Raw genomic sequence first — 14,034 nt, 5'->3', positions numbered from 1 at the left:
CCTTCTCATCGTGATGCCAAACAGTGGCGTGTATGGGTATCATTCAATGATCATAGTTATAATTACGGATCGGGTGCATGTGGGTGGCTTTACTATCTGATTTAAAACAATTACTTTTTGTAATGGGACACAATGTCCCAGAGTGTCACCGGAAGGTGCACCAACATCATATTCATATTTACTATAGGAGCCATTATGACTCTCACCGCTTACAGGCTTTTCCTCAATAGCAGTTCTGACCTGCCGTATTGACTGCATTGTACAAATACAGATGAGCAAATAATGAAGGGCACTTTTAAGCCTTTGTGTAGTCCTGACATTTGTTCTATTTTTAGGCTATTTCTGGACTCGTTGGGCTTTCATCATGCAGCTATTAGGGAATTCATCAAAATTTCATGTCGCCTGTACGGGTTCCATTGTCTGTGGCTGCCATCTGCTCCGCTCGGGGCTGGGGTGATGATTATTTCATGTGGCTCTCACAGTCCTCCTGTCTTCCATGAGCTTTTTCATTTTTTTCTGTTCCAGGGTGTAGAATAATTGTCATTATTTTCCGCGGGGGAAGAAACCCTTAGCGCACGTTGCTGGAGGCCTTTGTTTCTAAATTCTTTGCAGGTTCTGCCTTCCTGCCAGGAGCACTCAGGCTGTTTCTGGACTGTCTGTCTGAACCGGGAGTCTTGTTTGAGAAGTACAGCCGGGCAGCACACGTGGTTCTCAACTTTTCCTTCCATGGCTTCTTTCTGTGGATGGCAGGCAGCTTCTTCCTCTGCCTCTGCTGTGTTGAAACTCCCACCCTATCCCAGCCACACCCCATCCCAGCCACACCCCATCCCAGCCACACCCATTCCCAGCCACACCCCATCCCAGCCACACCCCAGCATCTTCATAAGGCCAAGACCTTTTTTTCCCTTGAATAGTAGTTTTTGCTCTCTGAATCTGAATTGAAGCCTGGATCCCTTGAGTACTGACTGATCTCTCCGGCTCTCTGTCTGCTTCTCTCCCTCTCTCTGTCTCTGTCCACGTTTTTTGTGTGTGCTCAATTTTAATAACTTAAGATTTTAAAATGCATCACAACTACTTGTTGCTCACACAGCCACATGACACCTGTATGGTGATTCCTGACCTTGGTCAACTCTTGGTCTGGGACAGAAAAGAATGCATCTTAAGTAACGGTGACTTAAAGCTAAATAATATCATTCCTGTCTTGGTGGGTTTACAAACTCTGTCACCGAAGTTGTTGGAGAAAAGGTACTGACACTAGATGCCAGTGTTCGGGGCCAGCGGTGAATATTGAGGGGAGATCATTGAGGGTATTTAGTCCTGCGTTTAGGTGCGGTCGGGTATTCATGTGTGGGAACCGAAGGGTGAAGAGCCCGAAGGCAGGTCAAATTCACAGGCTGGAGACTGTTGGAAGGCTAAATCAAGATGGCGATTTTTAAGGGATGCATGGTAGATAGAAATACATCCCAGAGCCAAAGGAGATGAAAGCAGGGCCATCCATTTGCAGGTGGAGACTGAGTTCATATCTGCCCGAGGTGAGGTGCAGCCCAGAACCCAGGTGGGGAGGGCTGTATGGATCTGAAGGAACAAGGAAGGCTTCCTCTGGGGCTTGAGTTTGGGCAGTGCAGAAAATGTCAAGCTCAGGATTTCACCAGAAAAGTAAGGTGTGGTGAGCTCCGTTCAGCCTGCTGGGTCGCAAGTGTGAAGTTAGAAGTTAGGCAGATTGTTTCAGAGGACTTACTCAGCTGGGAGGGTAAAGCTGAGGCGGAGGAATGGATGGCCTCCAAGGGAGCCAGAGTTAGGAGTCTGACACTGTCAGTGAAGTTTGTGAGAGGAAGGGCGTCAGCGGGGGACGCCGAGTAAGGAGGGCGTGGCTTGCAGCCCAGGTGAAGCTGTCTCTCTACCGGAGCCTTCTGGATTAACCCTTGCCCCCCCCCCCCCCCCCCGCTGCTCCCTGCCAAGGGATGGGCCCGGCTCAGTTTGCATACCTTGTCCAGGGACGCTCTGTGCGGGGTTGGGTGGGGGCCTGCCTTCTGCAGGGTAGCTCCAGGGCTGGGAAGCAGATCCCTGGCTCACAAGCCTCTGGAAAGTCTCCTGCTAGATGAGAGACATGGTTAAGAGGATGGAGAAGACTCTTAGTCGTAAGATGGAGTACATGTTTGGCTTCTGAACACTTTTTTTTTTTAATTTATTTTTAAATTTAGTATTTTTCTTATTTTACATACCAATTCCAGTTCCCTCTCCCTCCCGTCCTCCCACTGACCCCACCCCCCATCCCATCCTCGATCTACTCCCCAGGGAGGGTGAGACCTTCCATGAGGGATCGTCAAAACCTGTTAAGTCATTTGGAGTAGGGCCTAGGCGCCCCCCCCCCCCCCCCCGGTCTCTAGGCTTAGGGAGTATCCCTCTATGGGGAATGCGCTCCCAAAGTCCTTTCGTGCACCAGGGATACATCCTGGTTCCACTGTCAGAGGGATTATTTCCCCCCTGTAAAAATGCATATGCACTTATAGTGTTGAGGATTGAACCCTGGTCTTCACCCATGCTAGACTAGTGCTGTACCACTGAGCTGTGTGTACAGCTCAGGTTCAACCGTAGAAATTTGTTCCCCGGAGGGTCCCAAATCTACAATTAAACTGACTATAAACTTTAACATAGAAACCCTTACATACAAACTGTCAAATCTATCTGAGTGATTCAACAATGGTTCTGTGGGAACATATTAGAAGCCCTTGTAGATTTAATAAAGGAGGCAGGCTTGTGGTATTTTAAAAACACCCCCCCTACCCTTACCAAATATAACCCCGAAGCTGTTTTAATGTACCTGGGTCTAGCATTACCATTTTAGACTCCTGCAGTACTGACAGTATGTCAGAAGGTGGCAGCAGAGAACGGACACGGATTTCAGAAGTTGTGTCTGTATGTAGAAGAACCAAAGCTATTTAAGGCCATAGGACAAGGTTCCTTGCAAACTTGTTTTCTCATAAGGAAGCTCCAGGTACTTGCTCAAAATCAAAAGCACATTGGCAGAATCCGGCTATCATGGCAGGTGCTCTGTCCTTCTCACCCAAGCAGATCTCAGTCACTTCAGTCAGAAGGTCACCCCGAGTCTTTTGAGTCAGGATCTTCCAGAGAAAGACCTAGAAACAGGGTTATATTTCACTAGCTCCACAGGTAGCTACACAGGTAGAGTTGACCAGTGAGGGAGTGCTTTCTGCGGATCGGCGTCATGAGGCTCTGAGGCGGTATTCCCAAGCCAGGCAAGGGAACAGAGGGGCAGCCTCTGAGTGAGTGTCCCTCCCCTCAGCTGCCCATTTCTCTGTTAGTCACTCTTGTGAGGTGATGCTGTCCGGCTACTGTTTCCTGTTTTAAATAAGTGGTATTTCTCAACACAGTACTGAACAAAACATGTCTTCAGGTTGGAGTCAGCTGTGGGCTCATGTCAGGAGGGGATGACATGTCTTCTGTGTGGTGAGAGAATAGATCATGGGCAGACTTGAGACGGTGTCAGGAAACAGAGGGTCTTGGGCACTACAGAGGGAGGTCACATAGTCCCCCGAAGGAGGATTCCTCAGGCCGTCAGTATTCATTAATGTCTGTGGATGCTATTTCTGTGGGTTTAGGCATATGGTACATAACGTGTCTTCAGCTGCAAAATGGTGTTTTAAAACGTATTCTTTAACTTTTGGATAAACCACTCTGGTAAATATAAATAAAGTTAGTCCTTGGTCATGGATATGTCAAACTAGTAGGTTAAACTTTGGAAGTGAACTGGAAACATTACGGAGATTTCTTAAGGCTACAGAAATTGGCTAAGGAGAACTACTTACCACATAAGTTGCTTGAGAAAGATGGATTTCTTTATGGTTATTGAAAGTGTGGCTAACTCATGGGAGTTGGCATACCCGTGAGCTGTGGCCCCATTTGTAATATTTTAGATGTGTTTTCACTTTGAAAGCATATGAAGTAAGTTATTAAGAAGAGGGGACTGAAGAGATCTTAATCCTGTAGAATTGTTATATGGGTACAAAGGAGACAGGCTGTGGCCTTTTTTTGTCTGGCTTCTTTCTCTCTGCCTGTTTCCAAGGTTCATCCATGTAGCATCCTGTTTCAATACTTTATTAAAAAAATCACTGGATGACATTTCCTTACATGGTTTTAATTGTAGGCAATGTATTCATTGCCTACATCAGTTCTCCAATAAAAATAACAGAATGATATTTCACTATATGGTTTTAATTATAGGCAACTTATTCATTAATCAGTACTTCAATAAAAACAGTGAATGATAGATATTTCACTATGTGGTTTTAATTGGCGTTAATTTATTCATCAGTTTACAAACTTTTGGTTAATGGGAGTAAATGGTACAAACATCTGTTCAGGCAGAGAAATGGTTTACTTCGGGTATATAGTAGAGATAGAACTGTAACTACCCCTTTGCTTCCTAGGAATTCATTGTTGAGTTGATTGATGGAAGGCTGACAAATGGATTCCTGAAGAACTTCATCATTGTTGATTAATCAGTGCCACAGAAAAACTTAGAGTAGAAGTCCGTGATGATCTCATTTCGGGGCAGATTTCTATGTAATAGGCATATGAATTCCCTCTCAGTGCTATGCTTACTCTGAATAGTGTATTATATCATAGGCACCAAAGGGTAGGCTCTCTATTTGAAGTTCATATAAACATAAATGACTCTGACCTGCCACTGTAACATAAGACACATGACCTCTCAAAGTGAATGTTTCCCACAGTGATGTCTCTCATGGTAATTCACGGGGAGGCCAGCAGGTCATTGCCAAGACTTGCTCAAGTGTGTTGAGACAGTTCTGCACAAAACAACACCATCTTCTGATTCCTGAAAACCTGTGATTATATTAAGCATTGTAACTATACTTAAAATATCCTGATAGTGGTCATTCACACGCACTTATGATTTGTATGCCAGCTGTTAAAAAAACCCCAGGATCTGGGAAAAGTGATTCATGCGCTGGCTGGGGCTTCGGGGAGACTTTTCCTTGACTATGAATATTTTCTGCACTATTTGAAACAATTTAAATTAGAGTATGGACCTGTATTTAGAGACCAAATTTATTCTTTAGGCGTAGTAGGTGTTAGCAAGATGGACCTGCAAAAAAGCTCATTTTGGGGTTTGGTGTCTTCATTGACCTTAACCAGGTGGCCAACAGGGCTCATGTGATCTTGGATTTTGTGACACAGGCAAATCTGCACCTCTGTTGTGAGTGCTGGAAGCAATTCCCCTTTCTTCTCTCAGTTTACATGGTTCTTCCATTCCTGTTCCTCATTCGGCCCCATCACTGTGGTCACTTAGAGAGATAATCTCAGACTAGAAGATTAAAGTTGGAGGTAGCACCCAGGCAGTAGCAAGTTCTGCATTAGAAAAGAATATACTTCTTTCCTTTGCCTGCAGAATGCAAGCCTTGCTGACATTTATAGTGACCGAATGAGAACCCCAAGGGTTTGGACTGTTTATTTCATATTTTGCTGTCTCTTTACCCCCTCTTCCCACTTGGCTATGTGAAGACCCATGGGTCTGAAGAGGTTGCACCAAGAGCTGTAATTATTCCACCCACTCTACGATGAAGGTCCAAAGGAGGGCAGTGGTCTAGCAAAAATTTTTAGACTTTTGACCACCATGAAACTTTGGATTCTGTTTAGAATTTGGTGATTTGTGCAATTCAGATAACCACAAACTTGGAAGACTTGTGAGTTGGCTTTGGTTTTGCTATCAAGTGATATTAGTATTGGCAAAAATAGTTGTGATGTATTCCAGAATGTTATGTAGTGCAGTGCCAAAGCTTACTAGAGGCTAAGCGACAGGAGAATTATGCCTCTCCCAGCCATGTTATTTGTTGAGGATACAATATCTGTTCACCAGCAACATGCTGCAATTCAGCGAGTTAACCACAGTTCACGCAGATGCCTAACCTTAAAATGCCATTTTTGACCACACATTTCAAAACAAGGTTAGACTCTTAAAGGGGAAGTGAAGACAGATAAGCATTTTTTATTAGCTTTTCAGTAAATGGACAAAATAAGTTGGTTATTCAGAAGACATTTACCTTGGAATGTTAAAGTCTAGTCTAAACCCAGGAACACTTTTAAATAGCAGGTCCACCATGGCGACAAGCCCTTGTTTAAATGTTTGTTGCTGTGTCCAGGGGTGCATTTAGAGTGTAGTCATTTGTGTTACTATTGCTGTGGTGACACACCATGACCAAAAGCAAGCTATGGGTGCATGGGTTTATTTTGCTTATACCTCAAGTGTAAGTCCATCACAGAAGGAAGTCAGGAGAGATGCTGAAGCAAGGGAGTGTCTGGAGGTCAGAGCTGATGCTGATGCTGATGCAGAGGCCATGGAGGAGTGCTGCTTACTGGCTTGCTCAACTTGCTTCCTTAAAGGGCCTAGGACAGGACCACTAGCCCAGGTGTATCCTCACCCGCCATGAGCTGGGTCCTTCCTTATCAGTAACTCATTTTACAAAAATGCTCCCTAGGCTTGCCTGCCTACAGCCTGATCTTCTGGAGGCATTTTCTTAGTTGAGTCCCCTTCTCTCAGATGACTTTAGCTTGTGTCACATTGACATAAACCTAGCAGAGATACCAGAGTGACGTGTTTTCATTGACTTTGTCTTTATTCTTGAGCCAAAGAGCACAGCTAGGATTTGTTGGCACCTCTGTAGTAGATGGCCATGTCACTAAATTGACTATAGGAACCAAGGCTACCTTCTTACCCCCGGAGATCCACCTGTCATGTAACCAGAAGTTTTTATCTTCTACATAGTCCTAGGATGAGTAGTTGGGTTTCACATGAGCAACGAGCATGCATGGGTCAACTGCATCTTAGCCAGTTGAGTGACAGAGAGCATGTGGTAGTGACTGGGATGCCTGAGGCATAGGAGGTTGGATCATCACTGGACTTAAGAGTTCACCAAGTGTTTTCATAGACATTCTTATTTGGTATGCGATACTTACTGTCCCGAGAGTTTCAGCTTCAGTAAGTTTTCTGTTACCCACTTTCTTTAAACTGGGGTGTATTACTAACTTTTCTGCTTGTTATGATCAAATGCCTGACAGGGAACAGCTTCCAGAGCAATGATTTGATGGTTTGAGGCGGTCCCATCCTCTGTAGTGGGGAAGGTGTGACAAGAGCTGATCTGCTTCAGGCTGTGCAAGCAGGAGCCTGAGCCTGCTGAGTGATTCCTATGTGGACTTGGAAGCAGAGGCTTGATAAAAAGCAGGACAAGCTCTGAGCCACAAAGCTGATGCCCATTAGCCCACTCTTCTGGAAAGGCCGCACTCGGAAACATTCTGCAACCTCCCCAAACAACACATCGTCTAGGAACCACATGTTCAGACACATGAGCCTCTGGGACACATTTCACATTCAAGCCATAAAATCAGGAAGAGTGGACTGGCATATTCAGCTTGGTTTGTAGCTGAGGGAACCAAGGCCGGGAGACATTAGGATGTTTATTTGTGTTGTTCGAGGAGTTTGGGATTGCCTGACTCCAAATGCTTCTTTGGAAGGGAGGGCTTCTCTCTGTAAGCATGATTTACAAGGGAAGACCTTTCTTTTGGGGACAAATTTGCTTTTCTAGCACCAAAAATAACCTTTTCAGTAATTTTACTTTAGGAATGAGGTAGACACTTGCTCTCTATGAATTATGTTTTTTGTCTAATGTTTGCTGTGAGCTACAATCCTTGTATTTGTGAGTTTTTAGGTGTAGCTAAAGAGGTCTGTCAAAAATCACTGCATTATAGAAAATGATAGACATGATTCGTGGATAAATGATAGACATTCATGGATCATCACAGGAAAGTGTGTTGCTTTGTGAGCACATGGGGAGGGAGTTGGAACTCATTGCCAGTTCTAGAGATAGAAAAGCTTGCCAGCTCCTTTTGTGCCTAGCGGCCTGTGATGACTTCCTCTGGAGGGGAGGACTCATCTCATTAGCTCATTCCTTACATGTGAACATCCCGTTATCTCCCAGCTGGAAAATGAAGGCAGGTCTGCCTTGTGTAAATTATTTTTGTAATGTAACTTCTATGCCTTCTAATGTCAAATGCTCCTTGGAATTTGAAATGATTGACCGGATGAGCATGTATAAATTGTTTTTAAAATTTATTTTTATGTTCAATGTTTTGCCTGCATGTATGTCTATCTGAGGGTGTTAGGAGCCCTTGAAGTGGAGTTAAAGACAGGTGTGAGCTGTCATGCAGGTGCTGGGAATTGAACCCCGATCCTCTGGAAGAGCAGTGCTCTAAACCACTGAGCCATCTCTCCAGCTCTAAGCATATGCATTTTAAGCACCATGATCTGGCAGCTGCTAAGTCAGTTGTGAGGTGACAGTTTGGAATCAGCTGTTTATGCAACTGACGCTCATAGCCTAGTGTTGGTCAGCAAATGACCGCCTCTCATCTTTTTTAATACTAATGCACACAGGTTTTATATTTCTGCAATCTTGACTTGCACAAAAATATGATAGATACTCTTCAGTAGACACTTTTCGGTAGCTATGTCAGACAATGGGAAATATCTTAAGACGAGAGCTTGCTGATTGGCATTTAGAGATTGTTTTGCCACTAGCCAGATGGACATGAAATGGTCTGTGAGAAGTTTCTAGATCATATGGCCAGTTAGAACTGATCTATAGAGTTTTGGAGGAGTGGTTGGCAGGACTCTTATCCAGTGGAAGGATTAGAGTAAAACCATCAATCACGCAAGAAAAGGGTCAAAAGGTGATGCCCACTTATTTATTGAACGTAGACACTTCATCACAAAAGGTGTTTTTGAATACGTGTGAACTTGACAGTTGCTGCCTGTGTCCTTAGCTATTATCATCTTCCACAAGATCTGCCCTTTAAAAACTCCCTATTAATATTTGGAGGCAGGTGGCTAGACAGGTTTGGCGGCAGCCCTGTGCATAATGTGTTCCGGCGCCAGCTCTGTCCCTCCTATATGCCATTAGCTTAATTATGACTTCCAGCAGGCATCTGAAGGAACCCGGCGTGGTCCTGTCACTCCATGGCTTCCTCTCATCAGGGTGACCACTCAGCACATGGGGACACAAGCCTGCAAGAAGGAGCCTGTGCTAACGTGTGTGTGTGTGTGTGTGTGTGTGTGTGTGTGTGTGTGTGTGTCTGTGTGTCTGCTTTGTTCTAGAGCAGGCTAGGTGCTCTCGAGTACCTTTTGAGCACTGTCAAGGACAGAGGGCAGATGTTTTTCCTTTTGACGGTCAGGGTCTCGGCTGTGACTTAACATGGTGTGATGTGGGACATGTCTGCATTTAGAGCCAATCCTTGAATGAATGTGTCCTCATTATTTAAGGTGCTGCTGATTTTATTTAACTGGCCCACATGGGAAGGGGAGAGGGAGAGGGAGCCGAAGGGAAGGTGTGGCTGGCTACGAGGTGATCACGCCTGTTTGTTTGATAACTTAAGTGGTAAGCCCGTGGTCTCTATTTACTTAATGCTATGAATCACAGCCTCATTATGTAAAATGTATCACACCTTAAATAGCTTACTAATGAGTAAGGTTCACAATCATCGAAGACCCAAACAACTAAAACTGCCAAGCACATACTTTCAGAGCTGGACTTTCTTTTAGATCACCGATTTCTTCCAAATATCATTCTCCCTAATGTAAGGATGAGCTCTCATTTGAAAGTATAATTTAATTTTTAAAAACAAGCTGCGCTCATCATGTTAGGAGGTGTTTTACAGATCATTATAATTTTTTACAATGTTTTAATATACAGGATTGATTCAATAGCTTTTTATAATCCGGAGTCAGTTTCTGTACGTAATGAATGTTACATTACTGCCTTGGTAGTTAGACACCCATTTTCAAGGACACTGCTTTTTCTCTACTGTAGAAAGATGTGACAATTGATCTCTGGCTGGACAGTAACTGCTGTAACAGCTAGCATTTGTGATGGCTTCTGAGTCAGGCAAGCACTGAGAGGATCTCATGGGTATCATATCAGTTAATTCTCAGCCTAACTCCACAAGCTGGATAACCTTTCGTCTCCATTTCTCGGATGAGAATGCAAACAGGTGAAGCACTTGGACAGTTACTGGTAGGTAGTGGCAGAGCAGGAGGAGTCACAGGCTCACAGGTGTCAGAATCCCCACCCTGCTGGGCAGCTGGAGATGCTTGGCTCTGTCTCCTGGGATTAAAGGCATGCACCAACACTATCTAGTTGGTCTAAATATACATGTTTTCTAGTAGTCATAAAATGTCTAGTACCAAAGTTTTACTTTCATTCTTTCATACACACACACACGAACACACACATGCACAAACACATTTAGTTTGTGTTAAGACATTTCTTACTAGTGAAATAGGAATAATAAGGAGAACTAAATTTACTGCCTTATGAACTAAATAGATATGAGAAATTACCTACAGTAAAAATTGGTGGCCTGCAGGGCGGTGATGGTGCATACCTTTGACCCTGGCACTCTGATGGCAGAGGCAGTTCGAGGCCAGCATGGTTTACAGAATGACTTCCAGTATAGCCAGGACTATAAGGGGATAAGGGAAGACTGTGTCTTGAAAAACAAAACAGCTGGAGCCTTCCTCTTTCTTCCTCCCTGTTACATGTAGGAAATACAGGAATTTGCCTATGCCTAATGGAGTCTGAGTTCTTTTGACTATTGCTCTTTCAAAGTCAATTTATACATTGCACAAGCACCTGTGATTGTAAAGGTATATAAAGAAATAAACCTAAAATACCTTATTCCAGCACTTATGAATAATTGCTATATTTATAGACACTTTCTTACAGATTTGTAGAAATTGGAGCAAAATCATGTGTTTTGCAAGACACTTTTAGTTAATATTTCAAGGTTTTTTTTCTTCCCCCCAATGGATAAATCTACTTTCCTGATATGAGCTGAAATTGTGTCTAGTTTTCTGGGTGTATCATATTCTAACCAATTTCCTATTGCTGGGCAATTTAATATGTTTGCAACTGTTATTGTTGTGCAGCTAATTTTGTATGTCCCTGTGTGGTTGTAAATTCCTAGACCTGCTCATTCTGGTCTGAGCCTGTACAGACTTAAGACTTCTTAGTTTTGTGTGTGTGTGTGTGTGTGTGTGTGTGTGTGTGTGTGTGTGTGTGTGTGTGTGTGGTGTTGCATACATACCATACCACAGCCTGTATGTGAAAAGTTAGAACACAACTTTCTACCACATGGGTTCTAGGCATCAAACTAAAGCCATCAGGCTTGGTCACAGTCACCTTTACTCACGAAGTTATATGTCTGTCCCCAGACTTAAGACTTCTGGATACATAGCACAAATTGGTTTGGGGGATGCTGGCCTTCTTTAGTTACTATAGTTACCCAGCCTGCCAGATTTGCATGTCCTCTACATACAGATTATTATTAAGAGTCTTTGTCTAGGGGCTGGGAGATGGCTCAACAGTTGAGCACTTCTGGGCAGGTGGGGTTTCTGAATAGCTCTATTTCGGCGTGTTCACTTTATTAAGTAGGATTCTAGGCACCTTGCTAAATTGCTATGTGTTAAATTACTGGAGTATGGGCGAGTGCTAACTTCAGGTTTGACACATGTCATGGATTAGGTGGACACTCTTTGGCAGGCTTTACACATGAATGGTCATGTGATTATTTCCCCTGGTTTAGATTTGATGTATTTAAGATCTCACAGCTCCTCGGCAGTGAAAGTGGGTTTGAGTTTAGCTCGGTGTGACTCAAGTCTCTTCCCTCCTGTCACTTGCTACACTTGCTCTCTGGACTGGCCATGCACTGTGGTGACTGTCATGCTTCATTAGTCTTCTTGGGTCTGCTCATCACAGCCTTTCTTTCTAGATCACTGTTTCTCATCTAGATGGCTTGAGACTGTTGTGGTTATCCTCTCTTAGTGCTCCTGAGGGTTTTGCTTGAATTGGAGAGCATGACTCTGACTGTTGGGCATTTCTGGGTCTCTCTCTCTGACTATGGGTAGGAGATTTCTCAAGAATTAGCTGTCTCGGTGTTTCCCATACTTGGGTGTACCCTCACTTTGAGTTTGTTTCTGATATGTTCATGGGGAAATTGGAGAGTTGGTTGTACAGGTTATCTGAGCTAATCCCTGGGTGGGCCACTCAAGGTAATTCTTGAAGGAGTGCATCATAGTCTGCCTAGACAGGTTTTTGGTTTTTGTTTTTGTTTTTTTTTTTTAACTATGTTTTTAAATACTGCCTTTACCTTTTTTGACTGAGCTCCTAGAGGGAAGAACTACTTGTGTCTGTATTATTAATCTTCAGCTCTGTTTCCTGCTTAGCAGGAATAGTCAGCAGCCATGTGTACAGTTTATGCAGCTGTGTGGTTCTCATACAGATGATTGTTGTAGATGGGGAAGGGCTCTCTACTTCTTCCATGGTTTGAGGGTATCACAATCTGGTCAGACTCTTATAAAAGCAGCTTATGAGAAACTAAGTCAGTGTTTCTCCCTTTTGCTCCCTCCCCATCTCTCTCTCTCTCTCTCTCTCTCTCTCTGAATGTAGGCACACATCACCATGCTCTGCTCTGATAACTTTGGGTAGAAAGGTGGCTCTGAATTTACCACCTATCTGGCTGTAGCAATCTTGGGCACTATGGAACATTATAGGATCAAGGGTTCTAGGTGAATTGCAAAGACAGCAACAATGGAGTATGGTGAATATTATTGCGTCATGTGCCTGGTCCCTTTAGTCGACCTGGGATGTAAGATTCATGACTTTCAAATTCATGATGCCAGGAATATGTTTTTCTCTAGAGTGGCAGGCGGTAGGACAAGGATTCCTGCTGACATATGTTGAACACTTATCTGCTGGGTAGCTGCTGTCACAACCCCAGGGCTGAGAACATGGGCCCAAGAGCTATTTTTGGAATCCCATCCTCCTTGTCATCATTCCATTTTCCTCTACTGCTGCTGCTGGGGAGCTCCCTTCCCATTCTGACTAAATCTAGTTATATTTCCTAGGCATTTTCCTAAGACCATTGGCGGTGACAGCTATGGACAGCCTGTCAGCTGGGAACTATCCGTTCCAAGCATTTGCCATCTTGCCTCACTCTTCCTTCTGTGCTAGGGTTTACAAATCCCTTAGTGTGTGCTTCAACAGGTAGCTCTCGGGCTGGGGAAATGGCTCAGCTCGCAACAGTGCTTGCTGTGCAGGCATGAAGACCTGAGGTCAGGTCCCAGCACTGAGTAAAAAGCTGGCTGTAGCTGTATGTGGGACTGTGACCTCAGCACTGTGGCAGCAGAGACAGGAAGCAACCAGAGGATCCACCGGGCTTGCTAGCTATGAGGGCAGCTCCCGGCACAGAGAGAGACTTTGTCTTAAAGAAAGAAGGCAGAGCTTGGTAAGGTAGGGAATAGAATAGCCTCTGGCCTCTGCAGGTATGTATACAAGTGTGCATGTGGGCGCAGACGCGCACGTGCACACACACATACATGCACCATACTCACAGCATACAGTATACACTCTCACACAAACACACAGCAAGAATAACTAGTGCTTATAACCACAAATTGGATATCTTCATGAATAAGTTTGGGAATAACCCCTCTGCTATTTAGCCATGGAATGAAATGAGGAATTTTTTGGATTACATTTTAAAATTTATTTTACATACCAACCAGTGTCCCCTCTCCCCTCTCCTCCTGTTCCCTCCCCCACCTCCTGTCTACCGCGCCATCAGCTCCTCAGAAAGGGTAAGGCCTCCCATGGGATTCAACAAAGCATGGCTTATCAAGGCTGAGAGAGGCATCCCACCATAGGGAATAGGTTCCAAAAAAGCCAGCTCATGCACCAGGGACAGATCTTGGTCCCACTGCTAGGGATCCCACAAACAGACCAAGCCACACAGCTGCCACTCACATGCAAACACCTAAGGTCAGTCATCCAGGCTCCCCAGCTGTCAGCCCATAGCCTCTGAGCTCTCACTAGCTCGGGTCAACTGTCTCTGTGGGTTTTCCCCGTCATGATCTTGACCCTCCTTGCTCACAGGATCCTCCTCCCT

At 44.3% G+C, this 14,034-nt stretch overlaps 1 protein-coding gene across 4 annotated transcripts in view; it reads left to right on the top strand.

Annotated features, from left to right (window-relative positions):
* Window positions 1-14,034, top strand: part of Lmo7 (LIM domain 7) — a 183,521-nt gene that overhangs the window by 43,874 nt on the left and 125,613 nt on the right. The gene's annotated exons all lie outside the window — the stretch shown is intronic.

Source organism: Phodopus roborovskii, unplaced genomic scaffold (genome assembly GCF_943737965.1).
Source record: "Phodopus roborovskii unplaced genomic scaffold, PHOROB, whole genome shotgun sequence".
NCBI lineage: Eukaryota > Metazoa > Chordata > Mammalia > Rodentia > Cricetidae > Phodopus > Phodopus roborovskii.
Note: the sequence above shows the minus strand (reverse complement) of the source record. Positions and strands in the feature narration are given on the sequence as shown.